The sequence below is a fragment of the Dermacentor silvarum genome, chromosome 9, assembly GCF_013339745.2.
Source record: "Dermacentor silvarum isolate Dsil-2018 chromosome 9, BIME_Dsil_1.4, whole genome shotgun sequence".
NCBI classification, from domain to species: domain Eukaryota; kingdom Metazoa; phylum Arthropoda; class Arachnida; order Ixodida; family Ixodidae; genus Dermacentor; species Dermacentor silvarum.
In genome coordinates this window covers 167,029,977-167,056,454 of record NC_051162.1, presented here as the reverse complement: position 1 = coordinate 167,056,454, position 26,478 = coordinate 167,029,977, and the positions used below count along the sequence as shown (strand labels likewise).

The 26,478-nt window shown below is 50.7% G+C and overlaps 1 pseudogene; it reads right to left on the bottom strand.

Annotated features, from left to right (window-relative positions):
- Positions 1-22,148: 22,148 nt before the first annotated feature.
- On the bottom strand, positions 22,149-26,269 carry LOC119464061 (DNA (cytosine-5)-methyltransferase 1-like; annotated as a pseudogene).
- Positions 26,270-26,478: the final 209 nt, after the last annotated feature.

Here is a 26,478-nt window from a genome sequence, read left to right as displayed (position 1 = left end):
TAGGTATAGAGTCAAGAACACAACCGCGAATTCTCTTCGATGTTATCTTGTGGTGCATATGTGCATTTCTGTTGTGGCGCCAACGAGGATCGGTGGCACTAGCCAAAGCGAGCTATGTACCCGTTACTACGCCGTTTACGTAAACACGTGTATGAACATACGTGCGTAGACTTGATTATACTGAACAAAGACCATTTCCCCAGGAAATAGTCGGCACGATTTATAAAGCTCCGTAATGGGCGCATCACTGCGCAGCTGTTACCGTACTAACACATTAATCTCTGGCAGGTCAGAACACCTGCCAGATTTGTATGCCACCTTAGTGTGTTCCTTTTTTTTCATAATGTGCCCTTTTGATTGTATGGGCCATTGTCGCTAGTATTTGAATGTTTTCTTGTACATGAAGCCAAGTGCACATGTATCTTCAAGAATGTCTGTTGAAATAAACTTTTCCTAAACACTTCAAAGTGCTGTTATGCGTTACATTCGAACAGAAACGACTATTCTTTAATTTTTAGTAGTAAATTCTTGAATCGAATACGATCTGAATAGCAAATGCCAATCCACGGGACGTATATGTTTCCACTTCATTTCTCCTGCTGCCACGTTGAAGGAGATCGCCAGACCAGCCACGAAAATTACAATGGCCGGCCCAGTCTCCCCGGAAGTCAGGGACGCCATACAGACGGAAAACATGCCGAAGAACATGCATCCGGCGCATGACGTGCACAGACGTAAACGAAAGGCGGTAGCAATCCTCGAGGAGCACGGAAGCCGAGAAGGCGTCCTCTTCGTCGATGCAGCCAGGTACCCGCGGCCCGCCGGTAACGTTGATGGCGACGAGGGACGACGACCACCATCGCCTCTACAACGAAATGTGCGAGACGAACCGGGGATGCCAACACCACCATCACTACTACTACTACGACAAAAACGGCAGCAGCAACAGCAGCAACATCAACGACATAGCCGGCCGACGGCGGCGGAGCCCGCCTTCTCCATGGCGGTCGTAGATACGAAGGGAAGGATCCGAGTCACGGCATCAGCTAGGCTGCCATCGGCCGAAGCAGCGGAGGAGATGGCCATAGCCCTCGCGGTACTCCACGGAGCTACGGAGGATAGCCTGATCATAAGCGACTCCAAATCGGCGATCCGGAACAACACCAAAGGTCGGGTGTCCGCGGATGTGGCGCGCATGCTAAACGCCAGAGCCGGGGACTTCGTGTCCGGCACGATTACGAACAAGTCCCTCAAATGGTTCCCCGCGCATGTCGGGGAGCTTGGTACTAAAGAAGACAACAGCCGCAACAACAACAATACTAACGGCCGAAAACACACCGGCATCATGCCCAACCGCAACGAGCGTGCCCATCTCGTCGCGAGGCAACTTACCCGCCACGACGCGATCACCCAGAGGGCAGCCGCCGTTGTTGTGCGGGACCCCAGCGGAAGAATTACCAACCCAACCCAAATCGCGGCGGACGGAGCTGGGAGCCACGGGGACGCCGACCGCGATATCGAGGAGTTTCCGGCCTCGTACCAAGAGGTTCTTGCACACTACAGGAAAGAACGTATGACATATCCACAACCCCACGGGCGGCTGGACAGGTCCCAGGCAGTCGACCTGAGGCGGTTGCAGACGGGCACTTTCACCAACCCCTACCACCTGCACCGTCTGTGGCCCGCGCTGCACCCGTCGCCCGGCTGCCCGTGGTGCGAGCACGAACGGGCTGATATGGCCCATATACTTTGGGAATGCCAACGCCCTGAAGAAGGACCAAGAGGAAGGGGGAAGATAACAGCAGGACCCTCTGAAGCGGGGCGCCTCGCTGAGAGATGGCAAGCCGCCCTCCTCAGCGAGGCACCCGAGGACCAGGAGTGGGCCGTCCAGCGGGCCAGGGCCATTGCCGAGGATCTCGAAAGATTTTTCTCCGGCGATGGACCCCTGGCCGCCTAGCCCCGGGCACCAACAGCCTTAACCGCTGGACAAATAAAGTTTATTCCTACCCTATCCCAGTCTCCCCGATTCCGCCTGAGTACATGGGTAACATCCATTCTCTAACACAGTTGTTCACACTGTTCATTCCCTCTCTCGGAATTAGCCTATTGGCCGGCCCACCTGGGGCTGGTTCCATATATAGAATGTACAAGAATTGTAGTACACTCTATAGTTCCATCCGTGCACGGTAAGACCTCCAGCCACAGGCCGATGCTCTAAGCTGCCGTGCGCGCTCCCAGATTGAGCCTCTTCTCGGGAGGATAGTTGGCGGCCATAGAGTTTCTCACTATTTACCTAGAGGGAAATCTGGCGCTGCTGCGCTGTGGTATGCATGGGCACGACCTACTGGAACTCCAAACTTGCAAAGATATCCGGCTTCTATCGGAGCCGCTTGCGCCCGCTCTCGTTCAAGCGGTGGCCATAGGTGGCGCTTTTATAACCTGTTCGCAAGATATCTGTGAGCAACGTACCCTCGTTATCGTGACAACGGGACCTAAATGTGATGGCCAGATCACATGGGAACGCGGAAATAGACAATCGGTCATCGATTACTGTATCATGACAGAAGGAATTTCTAAGTTGAAAAGGGGGGGGATGGGTTTTTCAAATGGGATATGCAGTTGGGAAAGAGAACAAGGAACGAAGAATGACCAGTCCAAATTTGAACGCTGAACAAATAGCAAATATAGTCACAAGAGTTGAGAAAGAACTTGACAAATGACCAAGCAAGGAGTGGGAATATAGTGAGCTTGTAAGTTTAATGGCAAGAGAAATTATGAAAGAGAAGCAACATGCTTGTTGGAAATCGTTGTCTTCCATCGGTGATGGAGGTACAAGTCGTAGTAGAAAAGGGTGATTAATGGAAGAATAAAAAAATTGCCCGCCAATCCACCCTGTGAAGGTGGTTGGAGAGCGAAGCTTTTTACGCCACCCTCACGGTGACGGCGGCGCACTTGATATTTTTCACGCTCTTCTTCTGCCGTCTTTACTTTCCGTGGTCTACCCATAGTGGGGTAGTCTAGAAAATGAACCGAAGCAGTTACTAGGCTGGAAGGGTTTCGAATGACGTCAACCCTCTTTCAAGAAGCTGCATAAGCTTTGCAACAGCTGCAATCTAATCTTACGGACCGCGCCGAGCCTGTTTCCGTTGTTTGCCCCGCAGCCCTTATCATCCATCATGCTGGCTCATCAATTTGAAGCTTGTTTTTGTGGTTTTTCTTGCGAAAACGAGTGCTTAGTTGTACGCTGAATGCCTGAATTCCAGTAAGCTATACTGCTATACCTGCAATTGTTAGTGGTTCGTCGGGATCGTTTTTTGATTACAACGACGGACACAACAGAACCCTTGGCTGGTAGAGGTAAAAGCTTCGCTTTAAAAAGTTGCAATACAACACAGGCTGACATGCCACACAGGCGAACTCACACGAGCATAGCCACACTTCTTCCTTCACCGACCAGCCGACAACTAATACGTGGGTCCCGAGCTTCATTAAGCCCATAGTGCACTACATGAAGAGCGCTTCCCGAGGGAAGGCGCTAGCGATTTGCTAACATTCGGCCATCCTGAATTCCTTGACGTCCTCGTTAAGGCGATCCTACATAAGGTTTTCTTAATAATCTTGCAGACGCTCGGCTATCCTAAAAACAATAAACAAACATTTCCTAAAATACAAACAGTAAAAGAGAAACATAATACTACTGGCTTAATGCAGAAAGTTGAAGAAAAAGAATACGCAAGCAAGCACTATGTCCAAGAACATACGCGTAACGTTCACCACAACACGCAGTAATTCGGTAGTTCATAATGTACAGATCTGAAAAGTCATTTCATCCGGCCATCTCGACTGGCTTGATATTGCGGATAGCCACAACACGAGAAAAAAAAATATGGTTCACACAACACAAGAACTTTGCACAACAGAATTCTCGCTGCACACCGACAGAAAAAAATTCTCGAGCCCTTTCCGGGATTTTGCCGGGGGGGGGGGGGGGCTGAGCACCCCCCCCCCCCCCTTCCCGGAGATCCGTAGCCTACCTCCCCCCCCCCCCCCGGAGTTCTGTTACCCAAATAATTTGAGGACTCTTTTGCGTTGCCGCCACATTTTCACTTTTGTTGTGGCTAAAAGCGTACAGCACCATTGTTGGCGCGGACGTGCACGGCTTTTAATTTCTACTTTCGCTTTATTTCGGAAATCCTGACAGTAGGACAAGCGGATTAGAAGCACCAGCGGCGGCTACCTCATCCGCGTTTTCTCCCATGAACATTTTTTTTTTAATTTCCGCTGAAACACACGCACAAACACAATATATTTAAATATATACAAAGGACAGTTTATTATATTTTTTAAAGAGAAGGAGGTAGCCAACTAAATGGTGGCCTATACCTAGATAATTAATATGTTGATGTATGTTCACCTCACTACAAATTACTTTGTGTGCTTTTTAACCCTGAAGAAAACCTGCAGACTTCAGTGACTCCTTCGGCAGAGTCTTCTATCAACGGCGTGTGAAAAGCACTTGAGTGATGTGTGTCTCAATATTGATTCTCTTTCCAGTAGGCAATGCTAACGACTGGCTACGAAATAAATGAAAAAAATAACTCCTCTAATTATTTACAACATTTACGCATTAGGGATGGAAACATCGCCTCTTGCTTGGAGAGGCCAAAATACGGGGTGTTTCACCAAATACTTTCAAGAAATGTTTTAAGGTTGCCTGTGGCAGCAGGCACAATTCTAGTTCATGGGCTGGTCTACAGAGAAGAGGTGAACATTACTTGCACAAAAAATTGAAATGCATATTCGACTAATTAAATATCACCAATTAGGTTTTTACCATTAACTTATGGCCCGTGTGGCAATTTACAAATTCTAGCCGTAAAATTCGCAAGGCGGATGCACTAGCAACTCATTCTCAGGATGGCACCAATTTCCAGATATTAATTCCCGAACATTGCGGAGAAATGCATTGGCGTTCCAGTTACTTTTGCGCTTACCCGCCGTGGTTGTTTAGTGGCTATGGTGTTGGATTACTAAGCCCGAGGTCGCGGGATCAAATCACGGCCACGGCGGCTGCATTTCGATGGGGCGAAATGCTACAACACCCGTATACTTAGATTTAGGTGCACGTTAAAGAACCCCAGGTGGTCTAAATTATTCCAGAGTCCTCCACTACGGCGTGCCTTATAATCAGATTGTGGTTTTGGAACGTAAAATCCCATAATTTGTTCTTTTCATACATTTGTGCTTTGATGCATAAAACAATGTTTTGTTGAGAAAGTGACTGGCCCGTCAATGTATTTCTCCGCAAAGTTAGAGAATTAGAGAGACACTGGTGTCAAAGTTAGAGAGACACTGGTGTCAGCCTGAGATTTAGTTCAAAGTGGATCCACACTCCACGGCTAGAATTTGTAAATTTCAACATGGGCCATAAGGTAATTAGCTAAAAACCTAATTGGTTAATTTTGTTCATTAGTCGATTATGCATTTAAATTTTTGCGCAAGTAATGGCAGCCTCTTCGAGCAGACGAGCTCATGAACTAGAATTGTACTATCTGCCACAGGCCACCTTTAAAAATTTTTGGAAACTTTTCGCTGAAACACCTTGCATATAGAATTCACTCAGTAACCGAAATGATGCCAAGCTGGATTCACTCAAAATCAAAATAAATAGAAGTCTAGAAGTCACGCGCAGCAGCGCTTATACTCGGACTCAAAGTACTAAAAAATAAAAAAAGAGTGCAGTTTGGCCGGGAAGGCGAAGCAGTATTAGTGATAGCGAAGTAGAAGGAAGATTCTTACCGTGTAAATCCGTGTAAGGATCGCACCCATGTAAGGGCCGCACCCATAACTTGACAGCCAATATTTAAAAAAAAGACATCCAGCCGAGAAGCTATCGCGTTCCGTGCCCTGATTCTGATCGGGCTCAACAGCGAATTGCCGCGCGCAGCGTACTTTCGCGCGTCGCTACTGGATGTCGACTGGAGGTGATCGCGGAGGTTTACTGCGGATTTCATACTCGTAGTTGGAAAAATGAGGTCAAATGACTCGGTCCCATGAAAGGTTCGTCCAAATCGCGAGAGAAAACTGCGGCCCTTACACGAGTATATACGTTAGTTATATAAATAGTGGCCATAAAAATTGTAGTAAACATTCACCTAAAACTAAAATAGTAAGCATAGTGGACATAGTAAGCACGGAGCATGTAAACCTGTAAATACCTCACTGGATGACCTCTAGCACTCGCTTTCATAACGCAAGCATTGTGAAGAACGTCGGCAGCGGAGGCAAACGGTTCGTACAGCCGCGCGATTCATCGCAACTCTGAAAATTAGATTCATCATCATTATCTGCCTATTTTTATGTCTACTACTGATGGCCTCTGTGAGCGATTTGTGATGACCTCTGTCTCTTATCTCTGCAGCACTAGGGGCGCAGAAAGACAGCCGGGCAAGGAAGACAGCGCGCATGAAGTTAGCAGCCATCCCTGGCCGCCCTTTATCATTGCACCCACCAATGATTAACAACAATTAGATATGGCACGTGGGCCCTATAAGCGTCAGCCGCGCACAGTCATTCACAGCTACGACAGGGCTAGAAGAGAAGATGCGTGCTCTTCTTCCCATTCGCGTTTGATTACGTGACCTACAACTAACCCGAATATTGAGCGCGTGGGAAATACTGCCCATCAATCCCCCATCCTTTTCGGCTCACTGTTACGTGCTTGTTCCCGCACCCGCAGGGTATGGGTCACTCATGTATATGGCTTTTGGATTTAATGCGGAACATCACAGCGACGACAACCGCGACAACTTGCCTGAAGTGTCCATATAAGTGCTTTCGCCATAAAGCCAGAAATAGAAAATTGTTAACAGAGGGTATGTATAGAATATATGGGTAGGTTTCGGAAAGCTGGTCGCCCCCCCCCCCCCCGGAAGAATGAAAACTTTCCGCCTATGATGGGCTGGACAAATATTGATGTAACAGAGCCTCAGAGTAAAATTAATGTTGAAGAACGACTGCGCAATATGGAGGAAAGTAGATGGGGTGCAAGAAGTGTTCAGGAATTGGTTCAGGCAAAACATTGACTCACAGTGGAGGAAAAGAACTAGGCATCTTACCAGCAAGTATGTGACCGGTATGGTCAGCAACACGGCAACAAAGAACGTCAAACGCAAAGTGAGAGACGCTGAGACAATGTCGTGGGTGGCGGCAATGGAAAAGAAACCTGCTATGACTAACTACCTCAAGCGAAAAAACGATATCAGTAAAGAAACAATTTATGGTAACTCAAAGCGAAGCTCCTTACTTTTCGAAGCAAGATCAGGATGCCTTAAAACGCGTAGTTATAAAGCGAGGTACATCAAGGATGAAGATGCATGTGCTTGCTGCGGTAAAGCTTGGGAAACGATGGAACATGTTATATGGTAATGTGAAAAATCTATCCAGCAGCCAGTCTAGGCTCCTCTGACTTCACAACGGCGAACACGCTGCAATAAAACTATCCGACGGAACCGTCGTCATGACAGTGTACTTGGCCCCCAATCTCTCCCGAGGCAACGTAGAAAAGTACATCGATCTAGCCATGCACGAATACGAAACAAAGTACAAGAACAACCCCTTCCTACTTGTCGGAGACTTTATCGTAGACATCACGGACAGCGACTGGCTTGTGCAGTATATGACGTCTCGATACGCTCTACGATGCATTTCATACGACTGGAAACAACCAACAACCACCAGGGGAACGTTCATAGACCTTGTCTTTGCCAACTTCAGGCTAGATCCTATCGAAGAACCAATGGCTCTACATTTCACGGACCACAAAGCAGTGATAATGAAGGGAAAACGGAATCCAGAACTCAACACGACATCAAGTTGCGTCAAATAAAACATTGTATATAGTGAACACACGCGTTGTCACTCATTTACATGCGCGATTGGGCAATGCCACGGATGATTTACGGTAAGAACGATCCCCAGTGCTTCGCGCACTCGTCATGATTCACTTGGTGGAGATGCGTGCATTTTTTTTTTTTTGCTAAAGCTGAAAAAGGTTGGGTGGTCTGGCCTGTGATTCTTCGCCATAAGAAGGGCCCATGGCCAGTAGGAGGTGGTTTCCCTCGGCAAAGTGTAGGCAAAGCTCAATGTGGGCGGGTAATTCGGGCTCTGGAAATAAATTACGCATGTAAGAAGCTCTCTAGAGTGTTATGAGTGTGCCTAAAAAGCGGGCCAGGATTTAGCCCGTTCTTGGGCTAAATTGTGCCACTGAGATGAAATTTGGCGAAAGTTGAAAATCTCTGTGCGAATTAAATGCGCTTCGATCAAACACCAGCATTTGTAGAACGAAATCTTATTGAAGTTGTAGAGCGTGTAATACCACCTAGGCCACCTATACGCTTCCCAATGTCCCGCGACATAGCTGAAGGTAACTGCATATCTATATTTCGTGGCAAGGAGAGGTGGCATTGTGCGACAAAAGCTTTACGTTCCTGGTTGAGGTTAGAAACGTTGCATATAATTATTGAGCTCTCGTTCTTTCTTCCTATTTTCATGCGGCATAAGACGTTCATATAGTCGATGTCTTCCGTGAACTAAACAAGGCACCCTGTTTATATTTTGCGGAAGTAAAGGGGGCGTCATGAGAAACTTGTAGGTAAAGCTGGCAGTGAGGGGACAAGCTACGCCATTTGCAGTAAATTACACGCGCATGCGATCCGCAACTTTATGAATGTGTTTCACGAACAAAGCAGAATTTATCCCGCTGCCGTGGGAAAACTGTGAACGCAACCGAGATCAAAGCAACGCAAGAACGGTGTTGTCTGGTTGCCAACCGATACGTCAAAGTAATTAAGTTTACTATATTTACCTTGAGAATATATATATATATATATATATATTGAAAGATGGAAGACGACCAGGACAGGCAGCACTCGCAGACCCGTTTATTCCACCGGCACGGCCGAGGCTCAAACACGAAGAAGAAGAGAAACAGGGATGATGATGGCTATATACAAATGAGAACAATGAAGTACGTTAAATGTGCGTACACTAATTTCCCCCCCTCGTGGAAGCGGCCAACCTGGCCGCAATCTAAAGATCGGCTGAACGGGGAATAAAGTGCTTCATGCGGGAGACGTGAACAATTTCTGCACTACGACGACGGCGGTCCTCGACGGAGTGAAGCGGAGTGACTAGATAGTTCACTGCGGAAGTTTGTTGTAGGACTGTGTAGGGCCCAATGTACCGGTGAAGGAATTTCTCGCAAAGTCCAGGGGTTCGAACCGGCGTCCATAGGAGGACTTGGTCTCCAGGATGGAAGGCGATGTCGCGGCGTTTACTGTCGCAGCGACGTTTTCTTTCTTCTTGGGTAGCGGCGGTGTTGCGACGAGCAATTTCACGGCAATGCGCGAGTCGAGCTGCAAACTCTTCTGGGAGGGAGGTGTTAGGCAAAGCAGGAGAGAAAAAGAATTCGGTGTCGAAGACGGAGGAGGCAGATCGTCCATACACCAGGAAGAAAGGGCTGTAACCGGTAGTTCGTTGTGTCGCAGTATTATAAGCGAATGTAACACCGGGAAGGATGTTGTCCCAGTTTGTGTGGTCACGACGTAAGTACATAGAAATCATGTCAGAGAGCGTTCGGTGGAAGCGTTCAGTAAGGCCGTTGGTTTGCGGGTGATATGTAGAAGTGGTTTTATGCTTCGTACTAGTCTGCCGCAAGACTTCCTCGAGGACGTGGGACATGAAGGCTTTGCCACGATCGGACAAAAGAACGCGAGGAGCACCATGGCGCAAGACTATGGATTGCAGGAAAAAGTCAGCAACCTCAGAAGCAACACCAGATCGAAGAGGCGCAGTCTCGGCGTATCTTGTTAAGTGGTCTACCGCTGTGACGATCCAGCGGTGACCGGAGGGCGTCAACGGAAAGGGACCGTATAAGTCAATTCCAACGCACTCGAAAGGTTCGGTCGGACATGGCAGAGGCTGAAGAAAACCGGCAGGCGGGGATGTGGAGCGTTTGCGGTGCTGACACAACGCACATGAGGCAACGTATTTGGCTACCGATGTGGACAATCCAGGCCAGAAGCAGCGGGTCTTGATGCGGTCGTAGGTTTTGTGGAAGCCTAAGTGGCCGGCGGCAACGTCATCATGAAATGCTTCTAAAACTCGAAGACGAAGGCAGCGAGGTATGACTGGGACCCACTTGTTACCCGTAGGATGATAAATATAACGATGAAGCACCCCATCTTGAAGGCGAAATTGTTGAAGCTGGCGTCGCAAGCGGCTGTTGGGTGGTTTAGTTAGGCCGCGAAGGCGATCAATGAGAGTTCGACAGTAGGAGTCTGCGTGCTGAAGGGAAGCTAAATCGGAGCGTGAAGAAAGCTGAGCTTGATCCAGTGACATTAGCGTGAGCTGGTAGGCGGCAAGCGTAGCGTCAGAGCGACGTGGTAGAGACGGGGAGTGCGCACGATCGATAGAAGGCGAAAGCGGGCATCGAGACAGTGCGTCTGCATCATGATGACATTTGACAGACCGGTACGTTATTGTGAAATCATATTCTTGTAAGCGCAGTATCCAGCGTCCCAGGCGTCCTGACATGTTCTACATAGATGGCAGCCAACACAGAGCATGATGGTCGGTGACGATGGTGAAGTGGCGACCATAGAGATACGGGCGAAACTTCTGAATGGACCTAGCAATAGCCAGGCATTCCTGCTCGGTGATCGTGTAGTTCCGTTCAGATGGCGAGAGGGTCCGGCTAGCATACGCCACAACCTGCTCTTTAGACGCGGGACCCCGTTGCAGAAGCACTGCTCCGATGCCTTGCGCACTTGCGTCAGTGGGGAGTATAGTGGGAGCCCTCTCATCAAAATGGCGAAGCACCGGTTCGGAAGTGAGATGTTTCTTAAGGGCTTCAAATGCCGACTCACAGTCTTCGGACCATGTGAAAGAAGCGCCGGTCACCAGGAGCTTATGTAGAGGAGCTGCTATTGTTGCAAAATTGCGTATAAAACGGCGAAAGTAAGACGCCAGGCCGAGAAAGCTGCGCAATGTTTTTTGATTTGATGGGCAAGGGAATTAAGCACAGCAGCAATCTTCTCAGGTTCAGGTTGGACGCCGTCTTTTGAAACTACGTGACGCAGCACTTTGATGCTTCTGCTGGCGAATGTGCACTTTTTTGTATTAATCTGGAGGCCAGCATCTGAAAGGCATCGGAGGACTTCGTCTAATCTCTGCAGGTGTTGGCTTAAGCTAGAAGAAAAAACAAGGATGTCATCCAGATAACAGAGGCAGGTCTTCCACTTAAGGCCACGAAGAACAGTGTCGATCGTACGCTCAAACGTGGCTGGAGCGTTGCACAGGCCAAATGGCATTACATTAAATTCATAAAGTCCTTCCGGCGTGGCGAAAGCGGTTTTCTCTTTGTCAGCCTCGTTCATGGGAATTTGCCAATATCCCGATCGCAGATCAAGGCTGGAAAAATATTCCGCTCCTTGTAGTGTATCTAAGGCGTCGTCAATTCGAGCCATGGGATACACATCATTGCGTGTAATCTTATTGAGCGCTCGATAATCAACGCAAAAGCGAACGGAACCATCCTTTTTCTTCACCAGAACGACAGGAGACGCCCAGGAACTAGATGAAGGTCGTATAATATTTCGTGCTAGCATGTCATCAACTTGTTCTTCAATGACCTTTCCGTTCCGACTGCGAAACACGATATGGGCGACGGCGTATAATTGCAGAACCGTCGGTTTCGATGCGGTGTGCAGCTACGGGAGTCTGGCCCAGTGCGGTGGCACAGCTATCAAAGCAGGATTTGTGCTTAGCCAAAAGGGCGAGTAACGCATCCGACTGGGCAGCGGTTAGGTCAGAACCAATTAGGGCTCGGAGAGAAGAATCCAAACCTGAGGTTGGTACTGGTGACGAAGAAGGGGAAAGCGCTGCGACAGAGATCAGTGGCGGGTCGGTGAAGGTTGCCACGGTCATCCCTTTGGGCAACAATACAGGATCTTGGGTTGTGTTGCAGGCGTACAGGAGAGCTCGGCCACATGAAAACCGGACGAGACAAGGGGCGACTAGAATTCCTCGTGAAGTGCAGCGTGAAGAGGGGGTAACCAATGCGTCTCCATCGGTTAGCTGGCCGGATGTGACAGCTACAATGTGTTCGTGACCAGGGTGCAGGATGTAGTCTGCAGCGACAGCCAAGTTCAAGATGGAGGGTGACGACTCCAAAATAGGTGCATCCGTGGTATCTGTGATATATGGACGACTTTCTCCCTACATGATATAACAGCGGAGGCAGAATGCAGGAAGTCCCAACCAAGAATAAGTTCATGGATGCACGCGGGTAGCACAATCATCTCAGTGTGGTGACGAATGCCGTCGATCAAAACACGAGCCGTACATTGTCCGTCGGGGTGAATGGGTACGTTATTAGCGCCGCGTAAAACGGGTCCAGGATAAGGCGTTCTGACTTTACGGAGCCGTGCGCATAAATCACTACGCAGAACGGAAACAGCGGCACCAGTATCGACGAGAGCTTGCACAGGACCACCTTCGAGAGTTACAGATAGCATATTGGCCGGGCGACAAGGAGGTATTTCCGAAGTTCGACAGGACGCAGTTTTCCCTCCAAAAACTGCAATCCTTCGTTTTCCGAGTGTTGGTCAGCAAGGCGGGAGATGGGGCGAAGCGGTGATGCAAAGCGGCGGTAGGGAGAAGGAGAACGTCGTCTAGCCGAACGGGAGCCCTGAGGCAGACGTGGAGACGCTGGAGGCGATGGAGAACGACGATGCGTGAAAGCGGACGGGCCTGCAGGTAGTAAGTGTCGTGTCGTCGGATCTCGTCTCGCTCGAAATCGGCATAGCCTCGGCTTAAATCCAGCTGGCGGCGACGGCAGTAACGCGATATGTGGCCGCCATATCGCGTTGCTGCCGTCGCCGCCGGTCCGCTGCAGTCCGGTCTGCTTTTACCGCAGTAAAAGCAGACCGGACGAGGTGGACGCCACGGAGTATACGAAGGTGCAGCAGGTGCTCGGGCGCCCATAGAGGCCAAATGGCCGCAGGTGAGGTCAGGAGGCCCAGAAGGGACAGTGGGAGGTGTCATTGCAGCGACTTCCGCGTACGTGGGCATCGGGAACGCTGCTGGGGCAACAGACGTTGTTGGTGTCGTCATGGTGCCAACTCCTCCTTCACAAGGTTGCGCAATTCGAACGTTGGCGATGGGGCGGAAACAACAGTGGATCGCTGCTGTTGCTGCTCCTGAAGTTCTTCGCGAATAATAGAGCGGATAAGAGCACGGAAATCAGAATGAGGTGGCATTGGAAGGTCGCTGTCACGGTGAAGACGGAGGGCCTGAAGCTCGTCCAAGCGCTGGCACGTCGATGTAATATCTTGAACCGAGGTAGGATTTTGAACAGCTAAGGCGTTGAATGCGATGGAACCAATGCCTTTAAGAATATGGCGAATGCGTTCAGCTTCCGTCATTCCAACGTTGGCGCGGCGGCATAGAGCCAGGACATCTTCGATGTACGATGTATATGACTATTGTGGAAGTTGAACACGCGCAGCGAGCTTCTCTTTGGCGACTTCTGAACGGCCAGATGAAGACGCGAAAATTTGCCGCAAGCTGGTAGTAAACGCTGACCAGTAGGCGAAGTCAGTTTCGTGGTTAAAATACCACGTCTTCGCAACGTGGGTCAGATAGAACGCGACGTTAGTCAACTTCTGTCTCTCGGTCCACCCATTGGCCGAACTCACGCGGTTGTAATTGTCGAGCCAGTCGTCGACGTCATCCCCGCGGAGACCCGCAAAGACTGGTGGATCACGATGAAGGGTGGTAATGGTGCACGATGTCAGTGCAGCCGATGTCATAGGAGCAGGAGCGTTAGGTGTAGCGATAGTGCCGGCGGCCGACGCAGGGGTGGTCATAGCTGTGGGGGTGGCCGGGCGCAGGCGGCGACCGGAACGTAGCTCCAGGTAGGGCAGGAACGCAGGAGGACGTCGGGATCTTGACGCGCCTCCACCACTTTGAAAGACGGAAGACGACCAGGACAGGCTGCACTGGCAGACCCGTTTATTCCACCGGCACGGCCGAGGCTCAAACACGAAGAAGAGAAACAGGGATGATGATGGCTATATACAAATGAGAACGATGAAGTACGTTAAATGTGCTTATAATATATATATATATATATATATATATATATATATATACAGGGTGTCCCAGCTATCACGCAGCACGATTTAAAAAAAGAGCAACGTCGTTACGCGAAGCAAACCTAGTGCGTATTGTTTCCAGTACAGTGTAGTAGCCGCCAGTAATTTTTTTTCGTTACTGATATTTCATTATATTGATTGTAATTAATTCTTTAACTCGAGAAGTACCGTCCTAATTATCAAAGTGTCAATGAGGCGTTTGTAGGCAACCACGTGGGGAATCTAACTGCGGTATTTTCAGCGCCGTACTAATTGCGCACTCATTTTTTCCAAGTGATAAAGAAACCCCGCGAAATATAAAAAACACCACGTGACGACGCTTCAACCCGCATAATAAAGCAGCGCCCTCGAACAAGCTCCCTCTGAGTTAGCCAGAATGAAACAAACGAAAGAAAGGAAGAAGAAATCGTGACCGAGTTTGTGCTTTACCCCGACCGAAGGAGCACATCGCTTTTGGTGTCAGTTGGAAACGAGCTGCGATAGCTGTTGTCTTAGCGTAGATAGTGAGCATGGGTGGCTTTTTTTTTCTGCGCAGAACCTGTCACCGCAGAAGCTGATTGATTAAAACCTCGCAAAGGTTTAAAGGTGTGTTTTGTATCGCCCCAGTCGCCATGTCTTATTCTAATGAGCAGAAGGCGAACATGATGCTTGCCTTGGGAGCTGCAACTGGCAACACAAGAAAAGCCGCAAAGATTTATCGGTCATGGAAGTGTGGCGGTAGACACAACGCATCGAGAATCATCAAAATTATGAAAGCCTGCGAGAAACCGGCAGCTTCAAAAAACAGCGGCAGAGGGCTTCATCTTTGAGTCCTAACATACTCGCGGATGTTCTGGCATTTATGGCCTCAATCCCTCAAGCTAGCGTGCGAGACGTGGCCGCCCAGGCACCAATTTCCAAGTCGTCAGTTTGGAGGATTTTAAATGACTCGGCCTTTCATCCATACCACGTTATCCTGCACCAATGCTCGGAAGCGAAGGACTTGCAGAATCGTCTAGATTTTTCGAATTGGATCCTCACAAAATCCAATGAACCACCGAACTTTCTTAGCAACGTCATCTGAACAGATGAAGCCAATTTTTGCAGAAATGGCCAGGTAAATCTGCATAATGCACATTATTGGAGTGACTCCAATCCACACTTGGGTAAAGCGCACTCGGCACCAGTACCAGTGGTCGTTCAATGTGTGGTGTGGAATTTACGACGGTGGTATAATTGGTCCCATATTCTTCTATCAGACATTGACTGGACAGCGTTACGTGGACGAAATCCTTGAAGGGACGGTGGATGGGTTTTCCAGCGAAGTCCCGCTGTCACGTCTTCCACTTTTGTGGTATCAGCAATATGGGTCGCCAGCACACAGCAGCAGCCGAGCACGAAACTGGCTAAATGCAACTTTTCACACACAATGGATTGGAAGGCACGGGCCTGTCCATTGGCCGGCTAGGTCACCTGATCTCTCTCCACTAGATTTCTTTCTGTGGGGTTACGTAAAAGATCGTGTTTACGTGACCGAGACGAAGACGTCAGATGAGCTCAAGGCAAGGATAACGGATGTCTGCAGCAGAATCCCACCCTCGGTCATCAAAAAAGCCACTGAAGATGTCATAAAGCGGGCTCAGTACTGCGTGGCTGCAGAAGGGGACCTATTCGAACACGTCCTGTAAGCGGCAGCTAGTGTTCAACGGCGCTTACGAATGCGCCGATAATAAAGCAACCCTGAAATCAGACTTTTAACACGAAAGTGTTTTATGCCGGGGTCCACCAAGACTTCACTGACGTATTTCCGTCACGGAAATACGTCATAGAACATAATACAAAGAAAGAAACCAGAAGAAAAAGTTCCACAAACAAGCAAAATTTGGAAATCGAACCCACGACCTCTCGGTCCGCGACGATAGATCGCCGAGCGTTTAACCCATTGCGCCACAAACGCATTTGCAGAGAGCTACACAGACGCGCCTTATATATCTAACACTCCTCCGTGTACCCGCGCTCTTGCTCGGGGCGGTGCCGCCGCCTACGAGCAGAAAAGAGAAGTACTGCATTATGACACTAACGCGCACCGACAGTGAACGCTTCGGTGGTCTCAGCACTAGGGAGCCTACATGCAACGCCGTTTTAAAACGGCGTTGCATGTAGGCTCCCTACTCAGCACTACGACGCCTCGATGCCAGCATTCGAAGGGACGCTGGCATCAAGAAGCACTACCAACGCCACTTAGGTGGCGTTCACCGTACTCAGCACAGCGGAGCGTGGCCTCCGCAATTAGCTCTGAAAATGTTTCTGAAGTTAATCGCGGAGGCTGCAATTACGACGCGCTGTACGCGCTGATTTGACTCGGTGACGATTCAGTTACGTGCTTTGTCTTGCGCGTTGTATTAGTGTGTCAGTTACGTGCTTCGTCTTTCGCGTTGTGCTAGCGTGTGCAGCGTAGTGCGGCTTCCATATGCACGACGTTTGCTCATGGTCATCGACGTTGGTAGTCGTGATGGAGGAGACGTGCCACCAGGCGTCAGCGCAGGTGCATCAACGCCTAAGGGCGCTTTAGCCACAAAACACCAATAGACATTATATATCAATGTGCAATAAACATTACACTACTTCTGTGAAGACACGTTTCACTTTCGTGTTCTATACCGATTCCTATATAAGAGGGATCAACCACATTTTTTCATTTGTTTTTCGCTCACGTCCCGATTGCCAAATCAGACCATTAGGCAGTGGAACATTACTTAATTGAACGCATTGGTTTTGTCTTTTCTCTACACGTGGCCGGGTCACTTCCGAGTGTGTTTATTTTACTTTTATTTTTTGCCATGAGCCTGTTTGGAAGCACGTACTCATGAAAAATAACGCCCTCACTTTAATTTGGCTTTGGTCCGAAGAAAGCTTCTGGCGCGAAGTATAGCTGCGCATGCAATCCTTCGATGCGGTGCGAGCAGAGCTGCATTCTATGTCTATTTCATTGCTTATTGCGTTTCGTCCGTGATAAGATAATGGCTTCGACCACGTTATCAAGGACCATTTTTATCAAGTGGATCACTCAGCCGTGAGAGACGGATAAGAAGTGTGACGCATAATTGACAGGAAGAAATCGCTGCTATGCCGCGAAACTTACTGTTGCGGATCCTTCCATACCATTGTCAAGGTGATGCGTTGTCTCTTGGGCGGTGCGACAGGCAAAAGCCGTTGCTTTCAATCAGCTTGCTTGAGGGCGCTCTTTTATGATGCGGGTAGGAGCGTCGTCACGTGGTATTTTTTATGTTTCGCGGGCTTTCTTTATCACTCGGAAAAAAATGAGTACGCAATTAGTACGGCGCTGAAAATACCGCAGTTAGATGCCCCACGTGGTTGCCTACATACGCCTCATTGACACTTTGATAATTAGGACAGTACTTCTCGAGTTAGATAATTATTTAACACATATTTAACTAAATATCAGTAACGAAATAATTACTGGCGGCTACTACACTGTACTGGAAACAATACGCACTAGGTTTGCTTCGCGTAACGCCGTTGCTCTTTTTCTAAATCGTTCTGCGTGATAGCTGGGACACCCTGTATATATATCATAAGAAGCCAACAAACAAGGACACCATGGACAACATAGGGGAAATTACTTGTACTTAACGAATTGAATGAAAGGAATGATAAATTAATGGAAAATGAAAATGGATGAAAAAACAACTGCCCGCGGGTGGGGAACGATCCCAGGTCTTCGCATTACGCGTGCGATGCTCTTACCATTGAGATACCGCGGAGCCGTTTTCCCGTCCACTTTCTGGGGTATTTATGTTTTACAACTAGAACTAACCATGGGAGTGTGTGATTATGATTTCTTTCATTCAATTAGTTAAGCACAAGTTTTTCCCCTATGTTGTCCTTGGTGTCATTGTTTGTTGGCTTATATATGATATGATTAATAAAAATCGGGCACCTCGGTTCCCTTTCTTCTCGTTCATTACATAGCGAGGGCTCGAATCCGGCAACATTGATGCCTTCAGGTAGCATATGTGGGTTTATTGACCAGTTTCCATCACACCCAAAAGATCACGTGCTCGTGACGCCTGCGGCAGAAAGGATGTTTCACATCCGCCGCCTATAGGTTTGTGAGTGGTGGCGCTGGCTAACACTAAGATGGGGGGGGGGGGGGGGGAGGGACCGACATGAAGAGAGACTCGATGACCCCGACAAGGCGCGTGTGAAACGGTGGTGTTGATGAGAAGCGCTTCCCGTGGGCAGCGCGTGCGAAGGGACACACCTGTAGCGCTGCACTGCCGATCCGGGCAGCATTGCATGTGTAGTGTGCGTTGGAAAATGTGGCCCAACTATTACTAACTGAATGAACAAGCGTGGTGTGAGCGCCCACAAACACGAAGAGATCACACTGAATGACTGCAGACAACGACTGTCAAAACGCTGGCAGCAAGCGCATACACCCAGCGGGCGAAGGTATGTGCGGTCTATCGCTTCAACGGAAACTGAGCGGCGAATGCAATGCGTATACAAAGGTCAGAGCCGTGTGGAGATAAGAGACGGTGCGGGCGAGCGACGAGCGCGGTTGTTGGCAGAGTAGAAGTGCGCCCCCCCCCCCCCCCCTCCGCTCCCTCCGGCGCTGCCTTCCCGCTTCCTTGCTTGCGCGTGGGAGATTGAGTAGAAAGTTTCCCCTTGCGCCAGGTTGCAAGATGCCGGAGCGCAGCGTCGCCCCGCCTCCCTCCCTCCCATACCCCCACGGCCTTTCGCGCGACGGTCGTGTTTGCTTTCCGCCGTGCGTTCGCTCTCCGTGATAGCGCGCGTCCCCCGCACGCTTCCGCTCGGCCATATGGTGCGCGGCGACGATTTTATCTATACGGAAACCTCACGGCGACGGCGACGCCGACGGCAGAAATCCGGTTGAAGTGTCAATATAATTGCTATCGCAATAAAACATTAGTGCAACTGCTGCGCCTTGCCGTTGAACAGAATCAGAAAAGTACAACACAGGTCTCTATCTTCTTATTATTGCTATTGCAATGTGGCCACCTATATTAAAATTAAACCAAAGTTCATCCAAAGTCAAATGCGCATGAGTACAGGAAGTGGACGAGCGGTAAACTAATAAAGTAACAAAGCAATCAGTGCGAACACGGATATATACTTTCTTCATGATATCGAGAAAGCGTCAATGAAGTTCTGAACTGCCGGTCCAGCGTTTGTGCTCAGCATTTTGTTGAGTAGCATTGGAAGAGCGTATAGGATATTTGCTTGCTGCATAGTTTGTTCCGGGTACCGAGTGACAGTGACAGTGAGAAGAACTTTTATTGGTCCTGAGAAACTGGCCAGGGGGAGCCGAAGGCTCCCTCAGGTCAAGTCGGTGACTCCGCCCATGATGGCACCGGGAGGCGAAATCCCGTGGCGATGTCGTGGGCCCTCTGGACTGCCTGGAGTTTGATGTGGTGGTGGTCGCTTCTTAGGAACTCCTCCCGCTGTTCCTTTGTGGCAAGTATAGAGTTTTCTATGGCTGGGCACAGCCAGAACATGTGCTCGAAAGAGCATGAGTCGGCTCCGCATTTGGGGCACGACTGTGGGAAGTGCGGGTCTATCCTGCTAAGGGACCGCGGAGTGGGGTACATGCGAGTTTGTAACATTCAGAGCGTGCTAGCTTGTGATTTATTTAGTTTTGGGTGAGGAGGAGAGAACCACCTCCTTTCCAAGCGGTAGTGTGAGACGATCTCGTGAAAGGTGCACAATGGGTCTTTCTGGATGTTAGCCTGGTTACGAGGAGGGCCGTTGCCGGCTGCGCGGGTCGTGAAATCGCGCGCCAGCCGTTGAGCCCGTTCGTTGGGGTTGCAGCCGTGAGGTTGGATTGAGTCTCTCAGGTGGGCCGGGAATCATGAAATGTGGAAATATGCTTCCGTGCCAATTTGACCGAAATTAGTGAGCTTGTTGATCGCAATTCTATTCACCCGTTTCGATACGCGCGCCGCCGAAAAGGACCTAACGGCTGTACGGGAATCCTAGAACACGAAGAGGGGAGAATGTGCGCTGTGTATGGCCAGGGCGATAGCCGCCTCCTCCGCCTCGTGTGCAGAATTGGTGCGCGCAGAGGCCACATTCACCAGATTGCCTTTCGCATCCACTACCGATAGGGCGAACGCGTCTTCACTGTCGTATCTAGCTGCGTCTACGAATAGAGCGTCTAGTCGCCGTCGAGTGATCTGTTTGAGGATTGCCTGAGCTCGCGCGCGTCTTCTACCCTCATTGTGTACTGGGTGAATGTTGCGCGGAATCGGGTCTACCTTGATTAGGGAACTAACGTTTTTAGGTAGACAGACTTTATCATCCGGGTCGTGCCTGGGCCGAATGCTTGCCTCGTTTAGTATTCTAACTCCTGCCTTGCTGGACGATAGTCTATAAACCTGCGCAGCCGAGTGGGCTTCTATAATTTCGTCTATCGTGTTATGGAGCCCTAGCTTCAGTAGTCGTTCCGTGCTCGTGAACTGTGGAAGTCCCAGCACACGTTTGAGGCCCGTTCTTATAAGCACGTCTAATTTGGCCTTCTCTGCCCTGCTCCAATTAAGGTAGGGGGTTATATAGGTAATGTGGCTTAGGAAGAAGGCCTGGAAAGCTTTGATAAGATTGTCCTCCTTTAGCCCGCCTCTTCGGTTGGAGATGCGGGTGATCAGTCTGATGACGTTTCCAGCCTGACCAGAGAGCTTATTGAGAGCCGTCACGTTGCAACCCTTGGCGCCGATGAGCAGACCTAGAATTTTGACCGAGTCTACCCCCGGGTACCGAGTCGCGTAAATAATTGTTCTTTTTGCTAGCGACGCATATTGTAATAGTGCTGTGCACGGTGGTGGGGTTGGGTGGCTACCACACATTGTTTTTTGATATGCAAGAAATAACCTCAGTTCGTAAATGTTAAATATGCTTAAATGGGCGCACGTGGAAACGACTCGGTGTTTATTTAAGGGGTGGGTCATAGATAGCCCTTCTAGCTCTTTCTTGTAACGTGTATATTACTTTCTCCTAGTCGCTTCCAGCAGTGTACAGGATCAATTAAATTTTGGGGTTTTACGTGCCAGAACCACGATCTGATTATGAGGCACGCAGTAGTGGGGGACTGCGGAAAATTTAAACCACCTGGGGTTCTTTAACGGGCACCTAAATCTAAGTACACGGGGTGTTTTCGCATTTCGCCCCCATCAAAATGCGGCCGCAGTGGCCGAGATTCGATCCCGTGACCTCGTGCTTAGCAGCTCAATACCATAGCCACTAAGCAACCACGGCGGGTAATCAACAGTATGTTTAAGAAAATGCGTCCGAAAGGCATTGAGAATGGAGAAGGCGCAATAATTTAAGCAATTTTCTCGGGATTATACTTTAGGAAAACTAGAGATAGTGATTACACGAACATTTTTAACCGAGTCAGACGACTGATACCAATTCATGAGTCGTAAGCATGTCATCCAAGTTTGTAGCCGGTTTAAAATGTTAAAAGAGGACTAGTTTCTACAGCGCAGAGTATTGCAGCCAGTTTCCCTAAGAAAACCGAAACTGATCTGCCGTAGAGCGCAACTGTCGCATCCCGACTAGAATTATTAGGAAACCAATACTCTAATCCTCACCACGAACACCAATGATGTCACGTGCACAGTGGTGACGTGACGCCTAGCTCTGGCGGCGGTCATGGAAGCCAGCGAAGGTTTGATAAAGACGCCCACTTCGGTCGGGACTCCCACCAGCGACCTCGTGCTGAGCTGCAGAATGCCAACACCGCTCAGCCACCGCGGAGGCGGATAATAAAACAAGCACATTCGAGGTGTACATGAAATAGATCATTTAATCGTCCAATAAGTGTGAAACTTTTACACATGAAACATTAGTTGTTTGAAACATGACACAATGGTAAAACACAATTTCTACTCAACCGTACAGCGATCCCGCCAGCTTTGCCAAGCGTGACAACAATCTAAACGGAATTACAACCTCAGCAACAAGCTCTTATTAAGTACTGATAGTTGGAACTCGCATGGCTCTAAATGAATGCTCCCGCTGGGAAGACCACTGTCGGAAAACTTCGTAAGGTCGCGCACTCAAGCTACGACACGCAGAAACGCCAAAAGCACTGATAAGAGCGAAGTAGTTCGTTGTACTTTTACTGACTTGATACTTTTAAACAGAACATGCTGAAAGTACCCACTATCTTTGCACTTAAACAATATATATCATGGGCTTTCTTTATTTTAGGCGCATAAAAAAATAGTGATGTAATATCATCATATACATTGCAACAGCAAATTACCTTTCCAACACAACAGTCGCCTTCAGTGTGCCTTACCGTTTCTTACAGACGGGAAGAGGCCATAAGGTAATATCTAAACGCATAATTAATGCTACAAACGGACAGAAATTTCACACTCAGTGTATAAAGGCAGTCTAGCAAAGGCACACTTTTCCTCGGAGATGAAAATGCGACTCTCCGTGGATTAAAAACAGCAAATAGAAACACACAGCGGCCGAACCGCATGTGACAATCTAAAGACGGTGAGCACCAAAAAAACGTACATTTTCCAGAGTTTGGGAGCCATATCCTCCCCAAAGGCACACTCGATCGTCACGTTCCAGCGCAATAGTGTCAGTTGTCCTTTTCGTCCGCTAGGCACTTGAGGATTTCGCGTCCGATAGCCCGCGCCATGGGCGGCGGCACGGCGTTGCCGACTTGCCGGTGCCTGTCCAGGATGGTGCCGAAGAAGCGGTAAGTGTCAGGGAACCCCTGTGACCTAGCACACTCCCGCACGCTCACGACGCGGTGCTGCTCGGGGTGCAGGACTCGGCCCTGCTTGCCCATCGGCTTCGGGTTGGTCACGGTGGTGCTGAAGAACCCGTCCCACTCGAGTCGACCGTACAGCCCTGCCCAGTGGTTGTGCCGGTTGGCCGTGTGCGGCAGGCACCACGGAATCAGCGTGTTGTCTTGTCGGCACAGCGGGTCGCACGGCTTGTCCGAGGCACAGGGGCAGACCCCGCGGAGGGCACCAGTCGACGACTTGCCGTTGTTGGCGTCGTGGTGCGTGTAGCGCAGCTTCTTGGTGTACGTAACGCCGTCCGAGAGCCGCATGACGGTGTTGGGCAGGTCGCGCCAGTCGGAGCCCGGGGCCAGGCGAATGTGCCGCATGCGGGCTTCGACCACGGGCGCCATCTCCTTGCACACGTGATCCCGCACCACCGCGCCACCGGCGCGGAGACCCTTCTGGAACGGGGCCGGGGCCTGGGCGCCGTACGGAATCTCGTCGAACTTGGCGCCGTTGCGGATCTCGGGCAGGTCCGAGATGGCGTCGCGGACGGTGATGGTCCTGAGCGGAGCGGACGACGACCACTTGCAATTGGACAGACACGTGCGGTCGTCCACCATTACGGTCAGCTGGCAGGCCCGAGGAGCGAACACGTGCTGCGGTTCCGGGTAGAGCGGAAGCTTTTCTCCCGGGGCAGCCGCCAGTATGATGGCTCTCCTGCGAGTCTGCGGCACTCCGTAGTTGCCGGCCTGAAGCACGCCGAAGGTGCACTGGTAACCCATGCTGATGAAGCAGCGCAGGGTCAGCTTGAGAACCATGCTGCGCTTGAACGAGACAAAGTTGCGCACGTTCTCGAGCAAGAAGAAGCGCGGCTGGTAGTACTCGCAGTAGCTCAGGTACGAGGCGATGAGCGAGTTCTTGAACTGGGAGTATTGCCTCGAGTTGAAGCGGTTCATGCCGCTGAAGCCCTGGCACGGAGGTCCGCAGCCGAGCAGCTCGACGTCTCCCTTCTGCGGCAGCGTCTGCCCACGCTCATTGACGGTCTCACCGTCCATGACCAGGCGCAAGAGACGATTGCAGTCGTCGGTGAAGATGGTGGCGTCCGGGAAGTTCAGACGGAAGGCCGTGGCCGCGGGCTCTTCCCGTTCGATGGCCCAGCAGGACTCGCTGACACCGGCCTGGTGGAATCCCTCGAACAGGCCTCCGCAGCCCGCGAAGACGTCGAGACTGCGTAGCTTGCGCTGCGGCACGTAGTACTCTTCGGGCGGTTCGATGTTGACGGCTTTGCTCGAACTCTTGCGTTTCTTACCCTTGCCCTTGCCGAGACAACCCATCATGCGCGCCTTGGATGAAGGCTCCACGAAACTCTTGGCCTCGCTGTCGTACGCTTCGGTAAAGTAGAATCGGTGAGGGCCTCGGCGAAGATAGTCTTCGACGTCCTCAGCCAAATTTTCACCGTACACGACGTAGTACTTACCGCACACCTCATTCAGCCCGACGACAGCCTCTTCTTCGAAGTAGTACAAGAGGCAGAGGTCGGTGTCCAGCTTTGGCTGATGCGTGTTCTCGGAGCGGTAAAATTTCTTGACCCTCAGCTTGAACCTTTCGGGCTCGTTTTTGGCGTCGCCACTGCCTGATTTTCTATAAATGGATACGATCTTGCCTATCTTGAAGGGTTCGGGTACGTCGGTGTTCGATCCCTTGATGTACTCGGAACGTTTGCGGTAGTACTCTGGGTATATGTCCTCGTCCAGGTCTTCCTTTTTGGCGTTTCCCTTGTTCTTTCTCTTGAGCGGCTTGAAGTCAAACTGGAACGAATCCGGCTCCAGGAAGACACACTAGCCGACGCAGAACGACTTGCCCTGGAACGAGACGCTTGAATAGTAGAGTTTGCCGCCGTCTTCCTCAACGACCTCTCCCGGAACAGGAGTCTCCAGTTACTCCTGCGCTTCTGGGTGACGACACGAGGTACAAGCTTGCGTCACGTCGCACTCCTCTGGACAAAACAGTTCGGGAGGGTCGACGAAGCGCGCGTGCTCCGGTTCGTAGGCCTTCTGGTAGAAGAACGACCTTCCGTCGTCGTCACCCTGCAGCACGCATTCGTCCTCCAAACTGTGCACGCCACCGCGAGAGAACCAGTCCTGGGCTACGGGTTTGAGCACCACCATACAGAGGTTCTTCACTGTGCTGAGACTCTGGTTCTCGCATTCGTTGACGAGAAAGAGCTCGCGAGGATCGGAAGATTCGCCCAGCACGGTGTCCGAACCCCTCCAGAACCAGTGCGCGTGGAACATCTTCTCGCCCGACGGAGTTTCATACATGTAGACGATTCGGGCCACGTACAGCGGTGTACCGGGATCCGTGGGGGTGACAAGCACGAAGTCGCCCCATCGCAGCTCGTGGCCGTTGACCACGGCACGCGAGAAGTACGATTTCTTATTGAGCGTGGCGACCGGCTTGTCGTCAACCCAGCAGACGTGGCTGCCCCCGCACCGCGTCGTCTTGCGCGACGCAGGCGCGTCCGCCTGCGCGGCCTTGCGGTCGAGCTCGTCCTCCATCGTTTCCGTGTCGCCGTCGTCTTCCTGGAAGACCTTGTTGAGGCAGCGCCGCTCTATGCAACACTGCTTCTGCCTACCCGTGCCTCCAAACTTCACCATGTCCTTGCACGCCCTGCGCTTGCCGCAGTCGGCCGACTGGTACGCTTCGCAAACTCCGCACCGCTTGCAGCAGCCAGCGTTGGAAGCCTTATCGTCGATCTGACCGTGGAACAGCACCTCGAAGACGTCTCGTACGAGCCACTGTCGTAGCCAAAGTACAGACGGACTTCTCGGGCAACGCTTTGCGTCGACCGCGCCGCATCGCTCGCCGCTGACCCAACGTCACGCCAGCCAGGTTAACCAAGCTCCGCAGGCAGGGCGTCACGATCAGGTGTGCCTCGTCGTCGTCCACGGTAATGTCGAAACTCTGCACCTGGTCGATCACGAACTGGGCATTTCGAAGCAGCGCGTCCTCGGTGAACTTGGCGATGCCCTGAGGCGGGGGCGTCAGCTCGAGTTTGTTGAGCAGGTCCTCGTACGTGGTGTTCGGGCCCTTCACGACTGTCTCGATCACCAACTTGCTCATATAGATCTTCTCCTTGATGGCGTCGATGGAAGGCGTGTACTGCTCGCTGGGGGCCATGAGCACGTAGTCGGCGTACGGAGTGGTGAATCCGATCACGGCGTTCTCGCCACCGTCGAAACCCGCGGACCACCAGGCGCCGATCGGTCCCATCGCCTTGCAGCATATGCCGTTCTTGGGGGAAGGGTCCTCGTCCTAAATGGGCTTCACGTACCCGCTGAAGTAGAGCTCCACATCGCGCTCGATCAGGCCGGCGTCGATGGGGCACAGGTGCGTGTGCCGGTCGTAGACGGCGAACTGCGTGAGCTTGTGCTGCGGCGTGTCCATCACGTCGACGCCGCCGTCTTCGACGGCGGCCTCGT